Here is a 19,409-nt window from a genome sequence, read left to right on the forward strand (position 1 = left end):
CAGCCCAATCCTGGCTGCTAAAGCCCAGAGCTCTTTCTTGGCCTCATCAGGCTCCTTTTTGGTCTTGTGACAACCCTGACTCCTGGCTTTCCTTCTGCCTCTGGGGCAACCACACCTTCCCTGCTCACTCTGTTTTTTAAAATTATTTTTTTATTTTTATTTTTTTATTTTTTGAGAGACAGAGTGCAAGCAGGGGAGGGGCAGAGAGACAGAGAGAGACACACACACACAGAGTCGGAAGCAGGCTCCAGGCTCTGAGTTGTCAGCAAAGAGCCTGACGAGGGGCCCGAACTCACAAACCAGGAGATCATGACCTGAACTGAAGTCAGATGCTTACCCAACTGAGCCACCCAGGCATCCCTCTGCCCACTCTGTTTATTAATCATGGTTCCTAGGGCTTCAGCTTCAATCCTCTCCTCCCCTCCTGCCTCTCATCATTTTTTCTCCCTGCTCCTGTGATCTATCTTGTTATCTTCTAGCACGTTCAGAGTGCCCAGATCAGTCCAAGACTTTGATGGATGCCCGTACAACCAGCAAGAGCCAGTTACAGGGGGCATTAGAAGTCAAACAGGGACTGCACACTTCCAACCAGGTGGCTCTTTCTCACCTTCTGTGTTCTTCCCATCCTTGTCGCTGCTGGTCACCATCCCACAGACCTTCAACTCCATGGATATGTCAAGCCCCAACTCTCTCCAGCTCAGTGAATGGCACCATCATCTCCCAGTTACTCATGCCAAAAACCTGGGAGTCATCTATGCTTTTGTACACAATGTTCCCTCTGGGCCTGGCACACAGTAGGTGCTAATAAATGTCTCTTGAACTGAACTTAATTCAGTTTTCTCTCTTGGACTCCCATCTGCCTCTGTCTGTTTCCCTGGGACTTGGTGTCTCTGGCATTCAATCTTTAAATCTCTAATTTTTCTCTGTCTTCTCAATCACTACAATTGAGTTTCTGAGGGAGAAGCTGGGGCTTCTTTTTTTCCCTCTGTCCCTGCCCCAGGGAATCACAGGCTCGCTGGAAATGGAGCTGTGGGAGATGAAGGGAGGAAACCAATCTTGGGGCCATGTGGCCCTCAGTCCTATTTGGAAATAGGGAAGCAGCTCTACAGCAGCAAGGATCAAGGTCAGACTCTGGGCTGGCACTGGAAGGAGACAATCCTTTGAAGACATATGCCTTCTATGAAGAATTGGGGAGAAAAGGATCAAGACCCACTGGAGTGGGAGGAAGGGTAAGTTCTTTGTGTTTTTGAGCAGGGAATTAGTTTCATGCAAAATTTTGCAACACAACATGAAGAAAAACGGCATCTGTGATTTTGCAAGTCTGTGTCCTTGCTCCAGCCTTCAAACACACTTGGTGTCCTAATCCTGACTTCTCTGTCCTCTTTTGTCTCTCTCCCCACCATCCACTCTGATTCCCCTATTCCTTCCCTGACCATCTACTACTCTTTCCAAACGTATCCCAGACCTTGGGATCACTGGGGGAGGGTCCTTGGAAGAGCAGACTCTAGACTAAGTGTCCAGGGGTCTGTTCTCTGTGTATAGGGCAACACAGGGGTTCCTCTGTCAAGGAAGCAGATGGAGATGAATCTGAGCCCTCCCCTCCCCCACCTCCCCTGACAAAGCCCTGTTCTCTCTTCAGCCCCAGGGCCCTGCCCCGGGTTAGATTGGAGGTCTCCCTCCCATGGGTAACTGCAGACACCTCTTCCCTGGCTGCCCCACCTTCAGCCTTAGCCTTTCTCACTACTCTGTACAGCAGCCTCAGTGATCTCTCTAAAATGTAGATCTGGTTATGTTCCTCACCTACTTTATGCCTTTCCAGACTTGCATGGCCTTGGCACTAAAAGCACTTCAGGATGTGGTCTCTGAGCCACTCAGGCTATCTCAGTCTGCCTTTTGCCTTCTGGGTCACTGCTTAATCCCTTACTGGACACCAAATCCTCTTTGCCATCCCTTGAGGATGTAACCCATTCAGATAGCCTCCCTCTCCTGTGCCCTGGGACTTTTCTTCTCTGGGCCAATGTTGTCCTGCTTGCTTACCACATTCATTCATTCATTCAACATTTATTTAAATCTAGTTCAAATGTTAGGAGTACCTGTTCTATGCCAGACCCAGCTCTAGTTGTCACAGGGCTGCCCTCACGGAGCTCACAGGCACCACACAAGTAACTAGGTAGTTTAACGTCACACAAATTACTATAAGGAAAAAGACTATGGCACTATGGGAGAAGAAAAGGGGGCTTAGTCTAGGCTTCTTTTAGGTGATATTTAGGCTGTCACCTCTCGCCTAAGAGGACCATGGATTCAGACACAGCACTCTCACATGGACAAATTGTATACTTGCCTATTTTGCTTAGTATCCATCTTCCTTAACTAGAATGGGAATCCCATGAGGACAAGGGATTTTTAAACTTTTTTAGACAAAAAGTAAACAGTAAAGTACACAAACCTTAAGGGTACAGATCAGATTTTGACATATGTGTTTACACTTTTGGAACCCAACATCCCCCCCCCACCAACAAAGGTAAGTACAATTCTGACTTCTATCACCATAAATGAGTTTGCCTGTTCTTGAGCTTTGCATAAATGAAATCATTCAATATGCTGTACTCTTTTCTGTTTCTTTTTTTTTTCGATTGACATTTTGTCTGTGAGCTTTATCCATTTTTGTTGTGTGTAGCTATAGCTGTTGTTTTTTTTTTTGTTTTGTTTTGTTTTGTTTTTCTGTAACTGTATCATAATCTATTCATTTATTTGGGTTGTTTCCAGCTTGAGACTATTATGAATAAAACTGCTATGAACATTCTTTGTGAGGTAATAAGGTACATGGATGTTCAACTTAGTAGACCCTGCCAAACAATGTTCCAAAGTGGCTGTACTAACTTATACACGTACCAGTAGTGTGTGGAGTTCTAATTGCTCCACGTCCTTGAGAGGGCAGAGCTTTTTGTCTGTTTGCTTCATTGCTATATTCTATCACTTACATCAATGTCTGGTACATAGTAGATGCTCAATATATACTTATTGATTGCCTTATGAATGGGGGAGCTATCTGCATTCCTGGGGTCCTGCTCTGGCCCAGGCACTAACTTGCTGTGTGACTCTGGGCAGGTGACTCCCCCTCTCTGAGTTGTTTCCTTGTCTGTAGCATAAGGGGAGTGATAGTAGAGGCTTTACCTTCCAGTGCCAGCTAGATGCTCTGAGAGCTGGACACCTGTTCATTCATTCAGTCCACTTGGGTCTATAAGGTCCTACTATGTACCAGGATGGTGAGGGTGTGATCCGTGACATACCACTGACAGCCTCTTTCAGGTCAGCCAAGACCAGGGGTCATTGCCCATCTTGTCCCCAACTCATCCTTCTGGAGTCTGTTCTTCCTTCCTCTGTCCAGCCCTGACCCCAGGGCGAGGGGGTCTGGACTGAGCCTGTGGATGGAAAATGTGATTAATGATCAAAAAAACATCCAAAAGGAAGAGACCAGGAAAACAACTTGGGGAAAGCTCCTCGCCCAGGGGAGGGGGGCCATGTCCTGGGCCTTGGGACAGCTCCGGCTGCCCTCCCGCCGCCCTTTCTGGGAAGCTGCCACAGAGTGGGTAATTTTAGCCAAAAGTGAAAAAAAAAAGCCACTCTAATTATTTATGAAAAAAGTTCCCCCCACCCAATGTAAATTATGCTTCCCCTGGAGGCTTCCCCCTACTGTTACTCCATTCCTAGTGGTCCCTCTGCTTGGTCAGGCTGGGGGGCCCTAGAGACACTGGGCTGGGTGCAGAGGAGGAATTTCAACATGAAATGTTTTGTTCATTAGCAGAAAACATAGGGGGAAATTCCCTTTTTGCCTGGGCCTGGGCAGCCCAGGCGAATACCCAAAACCTATTGTCAAAAATAGAGTCTGGGCTGCAGAGCAGGGTGGGGGTTTTACTGGGGTGGCGGGGGCGGAGGGGACACAGACGTTTATTCCCCTTCTCTTAGACTCTGGGCTTTCAGGGGTTTCCTGAGCCTTAATCCTTCCTTCTTTCGGGGATTTCATTCCCAATGTCTCAGGTTGCCCACAAAACTTCCTTCATAGCAAAACGGGAGGAACTGGGGTTAGACTGGCCTTAGAACTTCCAACTAAGGAGGAAGGGAGGATATCAAAGAGAGGGAGGGGAGGCCTTGGACATATCCAAATAATTCAGAATTCTGGTAGAATATGTTGGGATCAGTAGGTAGCAAATCATTCCTGCCACGAGCAGGAATGAAACCACCTCTTTCTATCTGAGTGGATTTAGAGGGCCCCAGTGAGGAGGGAAGTACATAGATAGCTCCAGAGAGCTGAGGACAATTCCAGGCTGAATATTTAGGTTTCCCTATTATAGTTTCAGCTCTTTCCTGTTCTTTACCTTTAGGGAATCTTTGCCCTTTCCTGGTGCCAAGGTTAGAAGGGTCAGGGCACTCTTAGGCAGTGGTCCAAATGACAAGATTCCAGAAGGGGCTCTGCAGCATAGGGGTGTTGTAAGTGGGTCCTAGGTGCTGTCCCAGGATAGAAGTGAGTCCTCCCTGGGGTGCTAGGCTGGACCCTGAGTGTGTGTGTGGGTGCTCAAGGGGCCCCCCTGCCTGGCTCGTCCTGGGGCTGTGTGGGGATCGGGTTTCTCGGCGCCTGGAGCCTCCGCGAGGCCGAGCTGTTCCCGGTCCCCGGCCAAGCCGCCCCGGGCGCTGGCACTGGGAGAGGAAGCAGGGGGGGGGGGGCGCGGTGAGGGGGAGCAAGGGGGGGGGAGTGGGGGGAGCTATGAGGGCTTTTACGTAACTGCCTCCCAGAGCCCGCCCCTACTGCCAAACCCCAGTGTGGGACTTTGTGTGATTGAGTGTGTGTGCCTATGTGACATGCAGTGTGACTGAGTACATGGCTGTGTGTGACCGTGTCTGTGTGTGGAGATGGTGTATAAGTGTGCGATTCGGGGGGGTCCTGCCCTTCTGGGACCTCTAGCTGCCAGTCCTAAGCAGAGGACCCTGACTCCCAGTGTGCCATGGCGAGGTTGAATATAAACTTTTGACTCTTTGAAACTATGTTACTTTACATGACTGTGTGTTTGGCATTTGTAGGCAAGACAGAGAGCCTATGTGTGTTTGTAACTTCGGATAGCCAAGTGTGTGACCCTAGTGGAACTTTCTGATGGACCAGCATGTTAGAAGAGCATCATTTCCCAAAGGAGCACTGGAAAAGGTAGACCATAGTAGGTGGGATAGAAGCCTCCTTCCCTGAGGGCACATCAGTAGGAATGGAGAAGGGTCCTTGCTATCCATGATGGAGGAGGGTTGAGCCAAAAGTCCTGCCACAGAGCCCTCTTTCATGGCAAGTGTAAAACTCCAAGGACTCAAGAGTCAAGAAGAATTTCCCTCAATTTCCCAAGTCTTTCTGGGGTTATCAAATCTGAAATCTACATCACTTGCAGGGCAAGAGGGCTCTGAACTAAGGGCATTATTTCCTGCTGCCCCTCACTGGAGAAGCAGATGTTGGAGATCGGTGAAGATAGGGTGGGACTGGGAGGAGAGTGTCCAAGAAGTTGGTTTAGCTTAAGAGTAAGTGCATGACAGAGAAGGGAGCTGGCGCAGAGCTGGGGCCATGGGAGATAGGGGTGCCTAGCTGGCTCAGTCCCTAGAGCATGTGACTCTTGATCTCAGGGTTGGGAGTTCCAGCCCCACGTTGGGAGTAGAGATTTCTTTAAAAAAATAATAATAAAATTAAATTTTAAAAGCTTGAGAGGACACAGGGCCAGATCCTGCAAAGGCTTTGAAACCCTACCTAAGAAGCCTGGCTTTGCCCCCACGCCGGGGTATGGGAGGGTTCAACACGAAGATTTAGGAAGCCCAGAAGCTCGTGGCAGATAGGGCATTGAAAGCTGTGGGAGCGGAAACCCACGAGTAATCTGTTGCCCCAATCCAGATGGGAGCAGAATCAGTTCTTATGGCGGCCAAAGGGAAGGCGCCCCACCCAGTCTGTTCCATAGGTGGGCGCCGCCTCTGAGCTGGAGCCGCAGCCTTAGGGGGGTACGCGCGTCCCTCATCGCCCGCCAGGTGTCGCTGCGACACCGGAGAAGAGGGCGCGGCCAGGGTGTTGCGCCTGGAAGTTGCTGAGGATCTACCGACGCCGGGATCCAGTCCGACGTGCGTCTCTTGTCCTTGCTAAGCCTCGGACGCACCGACATGTCCGGCTCCCGGCTCCTGATTGCCTGGCGCAGACCCTGCCCCGGCACCCGCGGACTTCGGTACTGCTGACTACAGCCCCCGAGTCCCCAGGTGGAAAGGGGACGTTGTTCGGGGAGGAACCCCCCACTGCCCTCAACCTGGCAGGAGGCAGTGGCTAAGACACTGAAGGATCTGGAAGTCAAGTCAATCCAGCAATGACCTGCCGATCTCGGCGCCAGTCGGCCCCTCGAGGGGTATGGGCCCCCTGAGCACCCAACCTCATTCAGGCCTAGTTGCTGCGCAGGGTGAGGGGCAATTCCTGACTCCCTCACCCCCCATTTCGTCCCGCCGGCCCCGCTCTTTCCCAGGGTCCACCATTCCGTCCCCGTCCGTGGCCTGGGAATCTGGAGGCTGCGGGCCCGAGAGGCTGGATAAGGGACCCTTACTGTGGGTAGGGATGGGCGGGATCTCAGCTGAGTGCCACTATTTCGCTGTGTATCTTTAAGCCCCAGCTGGCCCTCTCTGAGCCTCAGCCCCGGCTGACCCCTGCCGGTTGCTCTGAGGGGATTCCGAAGCCACGGAAGTGAAAGTGAAAAGCCCAGGCAATGGCGGGAACAAGGGAGTCCCTGAAGCACTTCTTGGGAAAGGGCCCGGCGCTTGGGCAGCCTACTGGGAAAGGGTGTGAGGAAACTGCGAGATAGTTCCTTCCCCTCTCCCCGCCCCCAGCCCTGGAGCAGCTCCCGGGAGGGGCCAGGCGCAGGGATTAATGGTCAAAGGTCGGGTGAAAAATCCATGGGGTGGAGATAGGGGTGGGCCACTCGTTCTCCGCCTCTGGCATTCAACCTTTCTTTTGCGCTCTCGCGTGGCCTCAGAAGTTGGTTGGGTTGTCTAGCCTTAATCCCCCTTGTTGTAGCCAGACCAGAGGCCCGAGGGCAAGTGAAGTGAGCACACTGGCCCCTCAGGGGCCGAGGCTGCGAAAGGAAAACTCGAAGGGTGAACCTCCAGCGCCAAACTCGTGCGTGCCCCGCATTCTGGAACTGCCCGTCCAGGCATAGAGGGTGTAACCTCCCTACCCTGTTCATCCCAGCGGAGGTTTCCCCCCAGACCATGTGTCCCGCGGGGCGAGGAAAGGGGATAGTTATAGTGTCACCGGAGACTTGATGGGAGAGAAGGCCTGGACTCCCAGCCTGGTCCATCCTGGTCAGGGTAGCGAAAAGCCCCCTTCCCTCCGCGTGAGAGGTGTATGTGTATATGACTGTGAGAGTGGTCATTGCTGGGAGCAGAATAGGGGAGGGGCAGAGACGGCTGGTCTCCTGTACCCAAAATGGGTCCTGGGGGCTCTGGCTCGTGCTTCTGTCATTGAGATGCCTGCGGGAGGACCCTGAGAATTGGCCCAGGGTGTGCCAGGGTGTCGGTACGAGGTAGTCAAGGCCTGAACAAGCGGGAGCACTGAGCAGCAGAGACCTGGCCAAGGCTGAGTGAGAGAGGGAGTGTGAATGAGCGACCTGGGAGGGGGAGAAGGGGGCGCGCCCAGCGTCCCTAGGGAGTCCGGCGGAGTGGGTGCGGGTACGTGTGCACGCGTGTTTTTGAGACCAGCGGCCGGGCCTGCGCGTGAAGCACAGGGGCCACAGCCGTCTGGAGGGCGGGCGTTCCCAAGGAAGGGCGAATGTGAGGGGGCCACGCGTGCCAGTGCGGGCGAGTGTGCCAGCGGGGGGAGGGTTCGTGCGAGCGCGAGTCTAGTGGGAGTGGGGGCTCCCAGGCCTGCGCAGAGTGAGTGTGCCCGCGCGTGCCAGGCGCGGGAGCGTGCCAGGGCGGGGGCGCGCGGGGGCAGTGGCCGGGAGGGGGTCGTGGCGCGCGGCCGCGGAGGCGCGGGGAGACAAGGCGGGAGGGGGAGGGGAGCGAGGGCGCGCGCGGCCGAGCGGGCGCCCGCGGTCACATGGGCGAGGGAAGGAGGGAGGGAGCGCGCGAGGGAGGGAGGAGGATGGGGGGGTTAAAGCCGCCGAGCGCCGAGGAGCCGGTGCAGAGCGGGCGGCGGCGGCGGCAGCGGAGGCGGCGGCTCCAGCCGGCGCGGCGCGGGGCTCGGCAGCGGGATCCGGCAGCAGTGCTAGCTCCGCGCTCCGTGCCTCGCTCCCTGCCCGGGGTGGTCGAAGGGCGAGGCGCGGAGCCCCCGCGGCCCGAGGGCGCGGTAAGTACCCCGCGGCGGACAGCGCGCGGCCGGACCCTCAGACCCTCGGGCTGACCGACAGACCCGCGGCCCTCGTGCGCGCGGGAAGAGGGAGAGGACACGCGTGGGCCCGCGACCCCGGGGAAGAGAGAAACGGGAAAGTTCAAGGGAAACTTTGCCCGCAAACTCGGGGGCGGGGGCGCGTGAGAAGCGGCCCCCAGCGTCCCGGGGCGTCGGGGGTTGGGCGTGGTGATGGTGGGGGCGGACAATCGGCTGGGGGGATGTGGCCGGGGCGGATTGTCCTAGCGTCCCTATTCTCTCTCACCCCTCAGCAGCGCACGCGGGGTCTGGGAAAATTCCGGAACTGGGGGGTCGTAGTGACCCCCGCGCGCCCGAAGGCGGATTCCTTCTCCCGCAGAAATCTAGACTTAAAAGCGCCCAGGGGTGTGAACGGACGGTTGCGCGTTTGCCAGTGTATGTGTATCCGTGTGAATCCGCGTGTGTGTGTCTCGGTGTGAGCCTGCCTGTGGTTTCCTCGTGAGTCCGCCTGTATCTCCATGTAGTGGGTTTCCTTCAGTGTCTCTTTGTAAGACCCCCTCTGTTGTGTGTTTGTGAGTCCGCTTGTGGTGTATCCCCGTCTCTTTGTGAGTCAGCCCGTGTGTGTCTCCTCCAGTGCGGCTCTGTGTGAGTCGGCTTGGGTGTCCCTATGTTGTTCCGAGTAGTGTATCTCCCCGTGCGTGGGGGCTGGGCCGCGGGGAGGTCACCAGACGGACAGCTCTCTTCCTCGGCTCCTCTCCTCTCCCGAGCCTCTTCTCCTGCGTCTAGTTCTCGCGCTCGCTCGCTCCCTTGGCCCCCTCCCCCCTTCAGTAGCTTCAGGCGGGCAGGACTATTTCACGCCTTGTTGAAAATTCAGGATTTTCTTTCTCTTTCTGTCTAGGCTCTCTCTTTGATTAGTGTCTGTGTGTGTCTGTGTGGCTGGCAGCTTGTCTGCAACACTAGGTGTGTGTCTGCATGCCACTGTGGGAATGGGTCTGTAACGCTAGTTGTTTTGCTTGTAATACTTGGTATGTTTGTGTCTGTGTCACTGGGGGTGTTCATGCGGCTGTAATCATTGAGGTGGGAATTTGAAATGCTGGGTGTGTGTTTGCATTGACAATTGCTGTATGTCCAGGGCGTCTGAAACAGTGTATTTTTGTGTTCTAACTCTGGGTGTGATGGTGTACCATTGCTTGTGTAGGAATGTGACTTGAACAATTGAATATTCCTATGGCTGCAGGGCTAGCCAGGGCTTGGGGGTGGAGGGCCTATGTGTCTCAATAAACTATGCCTCTCTCTCTACTGTCAAAACCACACAAATCCTCTGGATTGGTTCTTGGGGTTCCTGGTCAGGATTGGTGACATGGAGCTAAGGTTCACATTCCGTCAGGGTTAATACTCCGAGGGACTCTGAACCTTAGACAAAAACTAGGAGTTTAAACTACACATTCAAGACTTCCTGGGGCTTCTTTAGAATTCATAGTCAGATTCACACTGGGACGCTTAAATGCATATAGGCATACACTCAGATTCACACTTAAATTCTGGGGCTCATATCCAACTGTACACTTCAGTTGTAGGGTTACATCAGACTCACGTTGGGACTCATGCTGACACTTCTATTCTCATTCCTGTTCTGAGGCTCATAGACTTACACTGATACCTAGAGCCCATGCTCAGAATCTCACTGGGATCCTAGAGTTCACATCTGGATTCACACTAAGACCCTGGACTTCCATTTTGGATTGACACTTATATTCTGGGGCTCACAGCTGGAGTCACATGAAGACTAAGGGCTCACACTCAGATTCTCATGGGGAACCTCGGGCTCATATTTGAACTCAAGATTCACACAAGACACTGAGGTTCATAGACTCATCCTTTTACCTTGGAGCTCACACTGAGATTCACGCTAGCAAGATTCTCACTTCCATCCTGGGATCACTCAGGGACCCAGTGTTCAGTGTTCACACTCAAGACTAGCATCTCTGGTGATTACATTAAACTCACTTCTGTCTTGGGGCTTAGACTCACACTACACTTTTATATATTCACATGGGGGCCCTGGGATTCACACTTGGAATCACACCCAGTTATGCTTTCATCCTGGGGCTCACATTCAAACCCAAACTAGGGTTGTGGTGAACTCATAGTCAAATACACCCATGCTTTCTTTGGTTTATGGTGTAGAACAGGGCAGTTGGGTAAGGAACAGCAACTGCCACAAGACATGTCCCCTCCAAAGGTGGAAAGGAGAGAGGATACATATTTGGGAGTGTCACTCACTTGGGTTGTGGACTGATGGAAAGGGTTGTGGGAAGCACTCACCCAGTTAAACCTTTTTGCCTTTCTTTCTGCAAGGAGACTAAGGCTATTGGTAGGACGATCTGAGTGGCTTTTTGGCACAGGAGTGATTATGTACTCTTAGAGTCCCCATGTGAAAGCATATCCCCCTTAAATAGTTTTGGGTACCCCTTCTGTGGTAAGGGAATCGGTGTGGGGAAAAAAGACTCGTGTCTTCCCAAGACATTTCTCCCATCCCAGTCATCCTTAGTATGGGAGGAGTGTCAAGATTGACTTGGTGAGACGGTAGACCTCTGGCTCCTTTGACCTTTCCAGGGTATTGAATCTCTGATTCTAAGGGAGATGGTAGCCTGGATCTGTGGTGAGAAGGTAGCCAAAGGAGGAGACTGGACTGAAATCCACCCTCGTATTTCCTCTGCCCTGGCTGGAGAAGGATAGAGGCCAAGTTATGTTATATCTCACAATGTCTCCCGGAGTGTCTATGGAGCTCTTAACCTTGTCTCTATGGTATGACCAGCGATTTCTACTGTACTCCCCAGAAAAGCAGTAACCCTGTGGGGGAGGGTTGGGTTAGGTTGTAAACTATGCTGGGACTCCACCTGCCTTGGAGACACTGCTGGGCTTACATATCTTCCTGCTGTGGAGGCCAGCAAGTTAGGGCTGCCTGAGGTGCATAATCACCCCACGGGCACCCCGACAGCAGTACAGATCTGGCCCTCAGGCTCGGATGGCTCAGCTCTATCAGCTCCCTGTCCCTGAAGGGGACACATGCTCCCCACCCCCCTCTGGGGGGGGGCTTGAAGGACTGGCATTCTGGTCTCTGCCCCCCCATGGTGAGTTGAAGTGTAAATGAATGGAAACATATGGAGCAGATTTTCTTTGAAATGCAGATGGGTGGTGGTGGGGGGGGGGGACCATGTGTGCCTGGTTGGGGGGGGGGGTCCCAGAGAGCAAGAAGGCTGAGAAGAGAGCTGACCCCTCCTCCAGTCTCACCATAGGGTGAGGAGAGTTGTGTAAACTGTGGCCCTGGGTGACCACACCCACCCAGGCTCCAGCTTCCTGTGGGGAGAGGCTGGGGAGGCCAGTGGTCCCTGTGGGCTGAAGGTGCTGAGGTCATCACTCCCCTTTACCTCTGTAGAGGGCAAAGAGAGCCTCCAAAGCACAGAGTCATGCTGGGTTGGGGGTCACCAGAGCCAGGAACTCTGGGGGCCAAGAGGTGGAAGGGGGAGCTAGGGCAGATGTGGGGAAGAGTTAGACCCTGCTTCTTGCAGAACTAGCTCTGGGAAGCTGGGGCTACAGCTACAGTGGAAGGAACTGAGGCTAGACTATAATGATGACATCTGGTCAGGGCAAGAGCTCCTGGAGTTTAGGATTGGAAGAGTCCTCAATCCTGAAGGAGTTTTTCCAGACCTGGGATGGTCAGTATGCCACACTATACACTATAGTTTCCCCTCACAAAACTCAGCAAAGTTACGTAGTAATTGCCTGTGAGCTCTGTGGGACCCGGGGACTGGGTCTCTCTGCTCACTGCTGTACCCTGCCCCTGGCACAGACCTGGAACACTGCTTGGTAAGAGGGTGATGCATCTTTTTCTCTCTTATCAGACTGAGTGCTCCATGCGGGCAGGACCATATCCTCAACTGCCAGCACAGTACCTGACACGGATTAGGTGCTCAATAAATGTTGAGGAATGAATTGTTGAGTGGGAGAGGGGATTCTCTGGGGTTTGTGTCTTGAGACAGAGCAGTGTCTGTTGTATTACCCCTATTTGACTTGAAAGGCACCTGAATGATTTGTAGTTTAGACTAAAGGAAGGATCTCCTTGCACTCAGGGAAGGGGTGCAGAGGATAGGCAGCTTATTCCTTGAACAGGGTGGGACTAAGGGCGACTGGGGTGGAGGTGGGGATGACTGATTCTGTGGCAGAGGTCAGAGGTCACTTCTGTCCTCTCTGCTTCAGGATTTTTCAGAAGGTGGGTAAGTCCTTTTCTCATGTGGTTGTGAGCGTGTGCCTTGGTCTCTCTAGGTTGGTTTCTTGGACTCTAGCTAAGGCAATAGACCCCATCTCTGAGCTGCTGAGGCTAGGCTCTGAGGTTGTTTAGCTGCTGTGGGCACCACAGACTGTCTGTATTGGTTATTAATGTCTGTCTGAGAACACGGGGTTCAGATCCTAAAAATACCCTGTCCAGCCAGAGCCTAGGAGTTGCTCGTGTGGGCTAGTGTAGCAGTGGCTGCATCTTGATAAGATAGACACAGAGCCAGAAGAGACTAGGAGAGTATAGGAAAACTGAGGCAGCATGGGCAGGAGATGCATGAGAGACAGAGCTTCTGTTGTATATGGGACAAAGATTTATAAAACTAGTGGTGCGAGTTCTTCAAATTATGGCAACATTTAGGGTAGTCTGTTATTTTACACTGTAGAGAATTTACTTCCTGGGGAGTTTGAAGATACATCTGATATCAGATGTATAAATTAAGTAGTCAGTCGTAACCATTTCAAGTCCAGCTTCAAGATATTCCAAAATAAGTATGTGGCAAAGAAAAAAAAAAATCTTCCTTAAGTAGCCTTTTCTGAGCCACTGCCCCCACCCCTACCTCCTAGAGCCCTTCCTTGCAGCCTGAGTCCCAGTGGGGTTCTTGTACACCCCCTTTTATAGGCCCCCACCTCACTTCTGACCTCCCAGGCATCTGTGTATCCCCTCTTCCCTGGAGATGGATGCTGCACAGTGGTTCCAAAAAGGTAAGAAAAGCCTGGCCTCTGAGGGCAGATGCCGTGTGACCTTGGCCTGTAAGCTGACCTTTCTGGGCCCCTCTGTGAAATCACGGGATGGGGGGGGGGGGGGGCTGGGCCCTGGCCCAGGCCCGGAGAGAAGGCGGTTTTGGCACCCATCCAGCTCCCTGACGTCAATGATTCTCCAAATAATGGAATCAATATTGGGGGGGGGGGGGGTGGGGCAAGCGTGAACCAGGCCCCAGCGATTAGAAACAGATCAGCACAAACCCGCAGCTGATTCTGATAGAGCTGCCTTGGAGAGCTAGGGTGGGAGGCCTGGAAGGAGGTGGACCTGGGGGGGTGGGGGGTGGCGCTCAGGAATGGAGGCGGAGCCACCCAGTGTCCAAAGCAGGAGGATACACAAGTAGGCAGAGATTCTGGGTTGGAATGATGTGGTGGGGGCCGCTGAACTAGTTCCTTCCTCCTTTGAGTCTATGGGGTTCCAAAGCTAGGGGAAGTTTGTGAATGGAGACTTCTTTCAACCAGTGAGTGATAAAGGGTGGACAAGGGGAGTTTGTAGTTTATCTCTTTGCTTCCTAGACTTGGGCCCCTAGGCCATGTTAGGAGTCGCAGGTTATACCTAGGATAGGGGAGAGTACCGAGTGAGACCTAAGGGAGATGGTCTTTTACTTGGAGGTAGAGGGCATTAATCTAAGATAGATGGGTATTCATTCCCTCCTCAGAATGGGAGTCTGGCCTCCTCCATCAGGTTGTATCCTTTCAGCCTACTAGAAGGCAGCAGGTGAGGATGGAGAGGGCCGTGGGGTCCATAAGGGGCTGGCCTGGCAGCTGACAAAAAACAGGAAAGAGGGCTGGGGGAGCAGCTGTAATTACGGGGCATTTATTATTAATCAGATGAAATTGCTGGAACAGCTGGTATAATGTGCGTAGCGATACAGACTCTGCATGCACCCCCAACACATGTGCACGCACACATACGCACAAGCCGTGCACAGCCTGAGCCTTGTTTGCTTACACAATTTTTTTCTTGTGAAGGTTGGAGCCCCCCCCCCATTTTTTAAAGTAATCTTTACACCCAACATGGGGCTCGAACTCACAACTCCAAGATCAAGAGTCGCATGCTCTACTGACCAAGGCAGTCAGGCGCCCCTAGAGGGCTCCTTATGTGTGTCTGTGTCTTTTGATGTTGGTACTTATTTGTGTTTTTTCATGTCTGCCTGTATCTTCCTCTCCCTCTGTTGTCTCTTTTCCCAAATGTCTGTTAGTCTCTGGCCTGATGTGTGTCTCTTGTCTCTAACCTCTCTGTCTCCCTCTGTTTGCCTATCTCTTGGTATGTCTGTATCTATTATCACCAGCCACCCTGTCTCTAACACCTTATTTTAGTTTGTGGCCATCTCTGTCTGGTTGCGTCTTCGGTCAGGGTTGGATGAAATGGATGACCCTTTCTCATGGGTATGTGTTTAGGCACCTGACCATGCCTTTGGCAAACACATCTGGGACCTATTTTTTTTGGGGGGGGGGAGTTGGATCCTGAGGATCTCTTCTGTTGAGTGACTGGAGCCCATTGAAGCAATAGTGGCTTTCAAGACAGCTCTGAATACAAAGCTGGCTTCCTTATCAGCTACCATTTGTGGGATTTTGGGCAAGGTGCTTTTGTTCTCTGAGCCTCTGTTTCCTCATCTGTAAAATGGAAACAGGGTTAACTCTAAAGTTGTTTTGATGATTCAGTACAAATGTATGTTAAGCACTTATCATGATACCTGACTCATTAAGAACTCTGAACAAGTGTTAGCTGTTACTATTACTGGGAAAGGCATTGTGCAGGCAAGAGAGAGAACTGCATAGGCAAACCAGTAGAGCACAAAGGCTTTGGAGCTAGACTTGGACTCAAATCTGTGCACTGGAACTGATCAGCTATATGGTCTGAGGCAAGTTACTTAACTTCCCTGAACCTTGTTTTTTCAACTGTCAAATAGGAATAATAATAGAACCTACCTCATGGAGAAGTCATGAGGATTAAATGAGATAATGCATATAAAGTGCTTGACACAGTTCCTGGCATATAACAGATTCTCAATAAATCGTAGTGGTGATGAGAAGAGGATAGTATGATGGTGGGTGTTTTTGCCCTGCTGGTTGCGTGTGAAAAAGTGTGTGATGTGGAGGTACTTGTGCCTGTGAATTGGTTGTCTGGGGACTTTGGATTGTTTGTGGATATGAGTATGTATCTGTATGTGATGTTAGGCCACTTGTGGCTTCCCTTTGTCCCTGTGGTTTAGCATCTGAAGTCAACATGGGGTGCTGGAGGGAGTCTGGACTATTCTCAACTTTCCCTTTTCTAGGGGCACCTGGGTGGCTCAGTTGGTTAAGCCTCCGATTTCAGCTCAGGCCATGATCTCTCAGTTCATGAGTTTGAGCCCTGCATCGGCCTATGTGCCGACAGCTCAGAGCCTGGAGCCAGCTTCGGATTCTGTGTCTCCTCTGTCTCTCTTGGTCCCTTCCCTGCTCACACTCTGTCTCCATCAAAAATAAATAAACATAAAAAAAAAAAACTTTCCCTTTTCTAGACACTTACCTGCTGCCTGCCTCAGTCTCCCCTTCTCTGAGAGACATTGTATGGAATGAGTTCTTAGTTGGACTAAGGCCTGTGGGTCCTCTGTGACCTCTGATTTGTGCCCTTTGCCCTTCTAGAATCCAGCCTTGTCACATCATCCCATCCCCTTGGTTTTGGAAGTCTTGGAAAGAGTTGGTCTGGAGAAGGAGGACATTGATGTGCTCAGTGTACGGCCAGTGGTGAAGAGGTATGTGCTGGGGACCCACATGAGGCAGGTCTGTCTCTGGGTATCAGGCAGGTGCAATGGGGCTATAGGTTTGGGGATGTGCGTGAAGGAGGGCCTGAGATCCCTTCCTTCTCTTCCTCTGTTCTTCCTTCTGAGGCTTTTCATGCCCCTATGATGGGCCCACGAAGGGGAAGGGACTTACCCGCAGTCACACAGGCAAGGGCGAAGCCAGGTCAGAAAACTGGGTTCTGTACTTAGAGTGCTGAATCCTGGATGTGGGAGTATATTTCTGTCTCATTGTCAGGCTCCCTCTCTGCCCCCAAAGCATCTCTCTGGCTTGATTGGGGAAGCAGCTGGGCTTGGAGTAGATGGGATGGGGGTCGGAAATTCCAAAATCTTCTGGGGCCAGCCATGGGGCTGGGCTTGACTCTCCCTGCCTTTCATTAAGGCCAGCCAAGGCCCCCGATTGGCAACCCAGGGTGGGGGCGTCCAAGGAATCGAGGCGCTGGAGCGGAACGGAAGGGCCTATTGTCCAAAACCCGCCAGAGGCCCACAAAGGCCAGCCGGCTTTTCATCTCAGCTCCCAAACAGACTGGCCATTTTCCCGGCCCAGGAGTAGGGGACTGATTGACCCTTCAGAACTAGGACTGGGATGTTTTTGAGGGTGGGGTGGGGTATCCCATGCTGACACATGGCCATAAAAGGGACTTAAAATGGAGGTGGGGTTCTGAAGAGGAGGGAGGCTCCAGAAAGCTGTAGAGAGTTAAGCTTCCAATCCACTGTTCCCAAAGGACCTAAGGATACAGAGTAGGGTATCTGATAGAAATTCGGATTTACACAACAATAGATAATAAATATTTATAGGGGGCACACCTGGGAGGAATCTCATGATTTGATGGTAAAGTGAGCTACTTCTATGAGCATATAATCCCACCCCCCCCACAATTGGGATCACCGTATTGAGTTGGAACAGGGGCTGGAGAAGAGAAGGCTAGTGGTTGGGCAAGAGACTGGGCTCCTGCAGCAGGAGGAACTGAGGCCAGACAGCAGGAAGGACTTCCTGCCAATGAACAGTAGCTCTGATGCCCTGACTGTGTCTCTAGAGACCCAGAGGATCACAGAGAGCAGGGGAGCTAGAGAACACCCCTGGGGTTAGTTAAGGGTTAGGCAGCTTCTGTGGGGGCCCAAAGAGGAGGCTGGGAGGGAAGACTTGGCAGTTCTGTCCACCCTCCCTCCACAGCACCTCCAGCATCACTTTAAAAACAGCTTTTTAATTTAACAAAGTGGATGAAAAACTGTTTTTGGAAATAAAGATATCTGCTGTCTCCCAGGCTAGCACTCAGCCCTTGCAGAGAGCCTCTCTCCGGGTTTCTCTCCGCTGCTGGTGGTTCCTTTCCTCTCTCTCTCTCTCTCTCTCTCTCTCTCTCTCTGTCTCTTTTTTTTGTTTGTTTCTGCTCTGCAACCCCCCAGCTTCCCCTTGGCCTCCCATTACCCCCTCCCGTATCAGCCTCCCTGGGAATCTCATCCTCAGTCTCTTATCTCCATGTCTCTGCATCTCCTTTTGTCTCTCCTCTCCCAGTTTCTCTTCCAGGGCTTGTCTCTCTCCTGAATCATCTCTGTCTCCCAGCCTGTCTCAATCTCTGTCTCCCTTCCCCCCTTCTCCCCCAACCCCTGCTCTAAATGGGTCTATTTAAAACACCCGACGCTGCCAAGTCAGAAAAGCGTCTCCTGATAAAGCGCATTAGGCCGAGGGAGGGAGGAGGAGGGGGGAGGGAGCAGGGAGCAGCGGGCGGATGGATTGATCCAAGCCCGTAACCCCATTAATCAGGCATCGTGGATCCCCCTCCCTCCCCCAGCTTCAGCCCCTTCTGAGCTAAAAGCCCCTTAAATATTTATCACCCCTCCCCCCAGGGGGTGAGGGGAGGGGTGTGTGGCCCTTGGTGTGAGCATCCCCAGCTGCCTGGTGCGCACCCCCTGTGTGTTTACACATGTGCACATGTGGTCATATGTGCATGCATGGGTGTGCATACCTAACAGACCCAGGGCCCATCTTGTCCCCCTTCACCCCCCCCACCACGGAGTAGCCTGGTTCCTTGGGCAGCCCAGCCCCTAGGGGACCCTGGGAATCTAGCCTGGGTCTTTGCCTCTCTTAAAAAGTTGGGCATGTAGAATAGGGAGACCTTTGGGGTCAATTGGAGGTCCTTATGCCCCCAAAGTGCAGTAACTGGAAGATTGGGTGGCATTGCACTATTATTCTCAGAGGGTCGGAAGGTGAGCTGGGGTTCAATGTCCAGATTCCCTAATATTCCCAGAGCAAGAAGTAACTTAGGGAATAGAATTGGGGGCTCCACGCTCCTAAAGTGCAGGAAAGGTAACTTGGAAGGCTGGCTGAAGTTTCCCCTTTATCCTCAAAGGGCAGGAATGTGACCTGGAGGTGGGTTGGGCACCTACCATTACCCTTAGAAATTTAGGAACCTTGACCTGGGCCTGGGTGGGGGTCGCCATCACCCCCAGAGAGTAGGAAGGTGGCCACTCTCTGAGGGGTGATGTGGGACTGGGTCCCACATCTCACGGCTTATTGATTTCCCCTGGCTACAGAGGTCAGTCAACCCTGAGACAGGCTGGGGTCCGCCGGAGTTGGCCTGAGGCAACTTCGCCCTGGGCGGGGGAAGGGAGGCCCTGGCGGCCCTGGGTGTGAGGAGGGGCCGCTGCTCGTAGCAGAGGGTCCCTTCCCCCTCCCTCCCCCAGCATCAAGTGCCACATCTCCTCCTGACTCAGACAATTAGATTCAAAGGATGACCTCACTGCCTGCCGTCCCTCACTCGCTCCCTCTGCTAGCTCGCCTCGCTCGTGGCGCGCTCCTTCCTCCCCTCCTCCCGGCCCGCTCGCCGCCTCGCTCCCTCGCTCACTCACAGCTCGGGCCGGCCCCTAGCCCGCCCGCCTGTCCGGAGTCGCGGTGTTGCGGGGGGCTCCTGTCCCCCGGGCCGGCCCGGGCCTCCTGGGCCCCAGCCCCGGGCGCCTGATGCCCGCGGGCTGCGGGGCGGACCCAAGGAGCGCCGGAGGCACCGACGGGGCGCCTGCGCGGGGACCCAGGTCAGTGGCCGCGCGGCCGCAGGGCCGGAGAACTTGTCACCCCCACTGCCGCCGCTGAGACACCCCCGCCGGCGCCGCCCGCCAGCCCGCCTCGGAGCTTCCCGCTCCTTTCTCGGCCCCCGCCCCCCGCGGCTGCTCGG

General features: G+C 53.2%; 1 protein-coding gene across 5 annotated transcripts in view; it reads left to right on the forward strand.

Moving 5' to 3' along the window:
• Window positions 1-229: 229 nt before the first annotated feature.
• CNTFR (ciliary neurotrophic factor receptor) overlaps window positions 230-19,409 on the forward strand; it is a 46,081-nt gene continuing 26,901 nt past the window's right edge. For 2 of the 5 annotated variants that reach the window (XM_053204978.1, XM_027039314.2), the window contains exons 1-2: window positions 8,157-8,344; window positions 16,088-16,197. The gene's annotated coding sequence lies outside the window, so the exon portion shown is untranslated. Of the gene's footprint in view, window positions 1,230-8,156; window positions 8,345-16,087; window positions 16,198-19,124; window positions 19,270-19,409 lie in introns of those variants that run through there. The other 3 variants (XM_053204977.1, XM_053204979.1, XM_053204980.1) reach the window with 3 other exon arrangements.

The sequence above is a fragment of the Acinonyx jubatus genome, chromosome D4 (assembly GCF_027475565.1).
Source record: "Acinonyx jubatus isolate Ajub_Pintada_27869175 chromosome D4, VMU_Ajub_asm_v1.0, whole genome shotgun sequence".
Taxonomy (NCBI): domain Eukaryota; kingdom Metazoa; phylum Chordata; class Mammalia; order Carnivora; family Felidae; genus Acinonyx; species Acinonyx jubatus.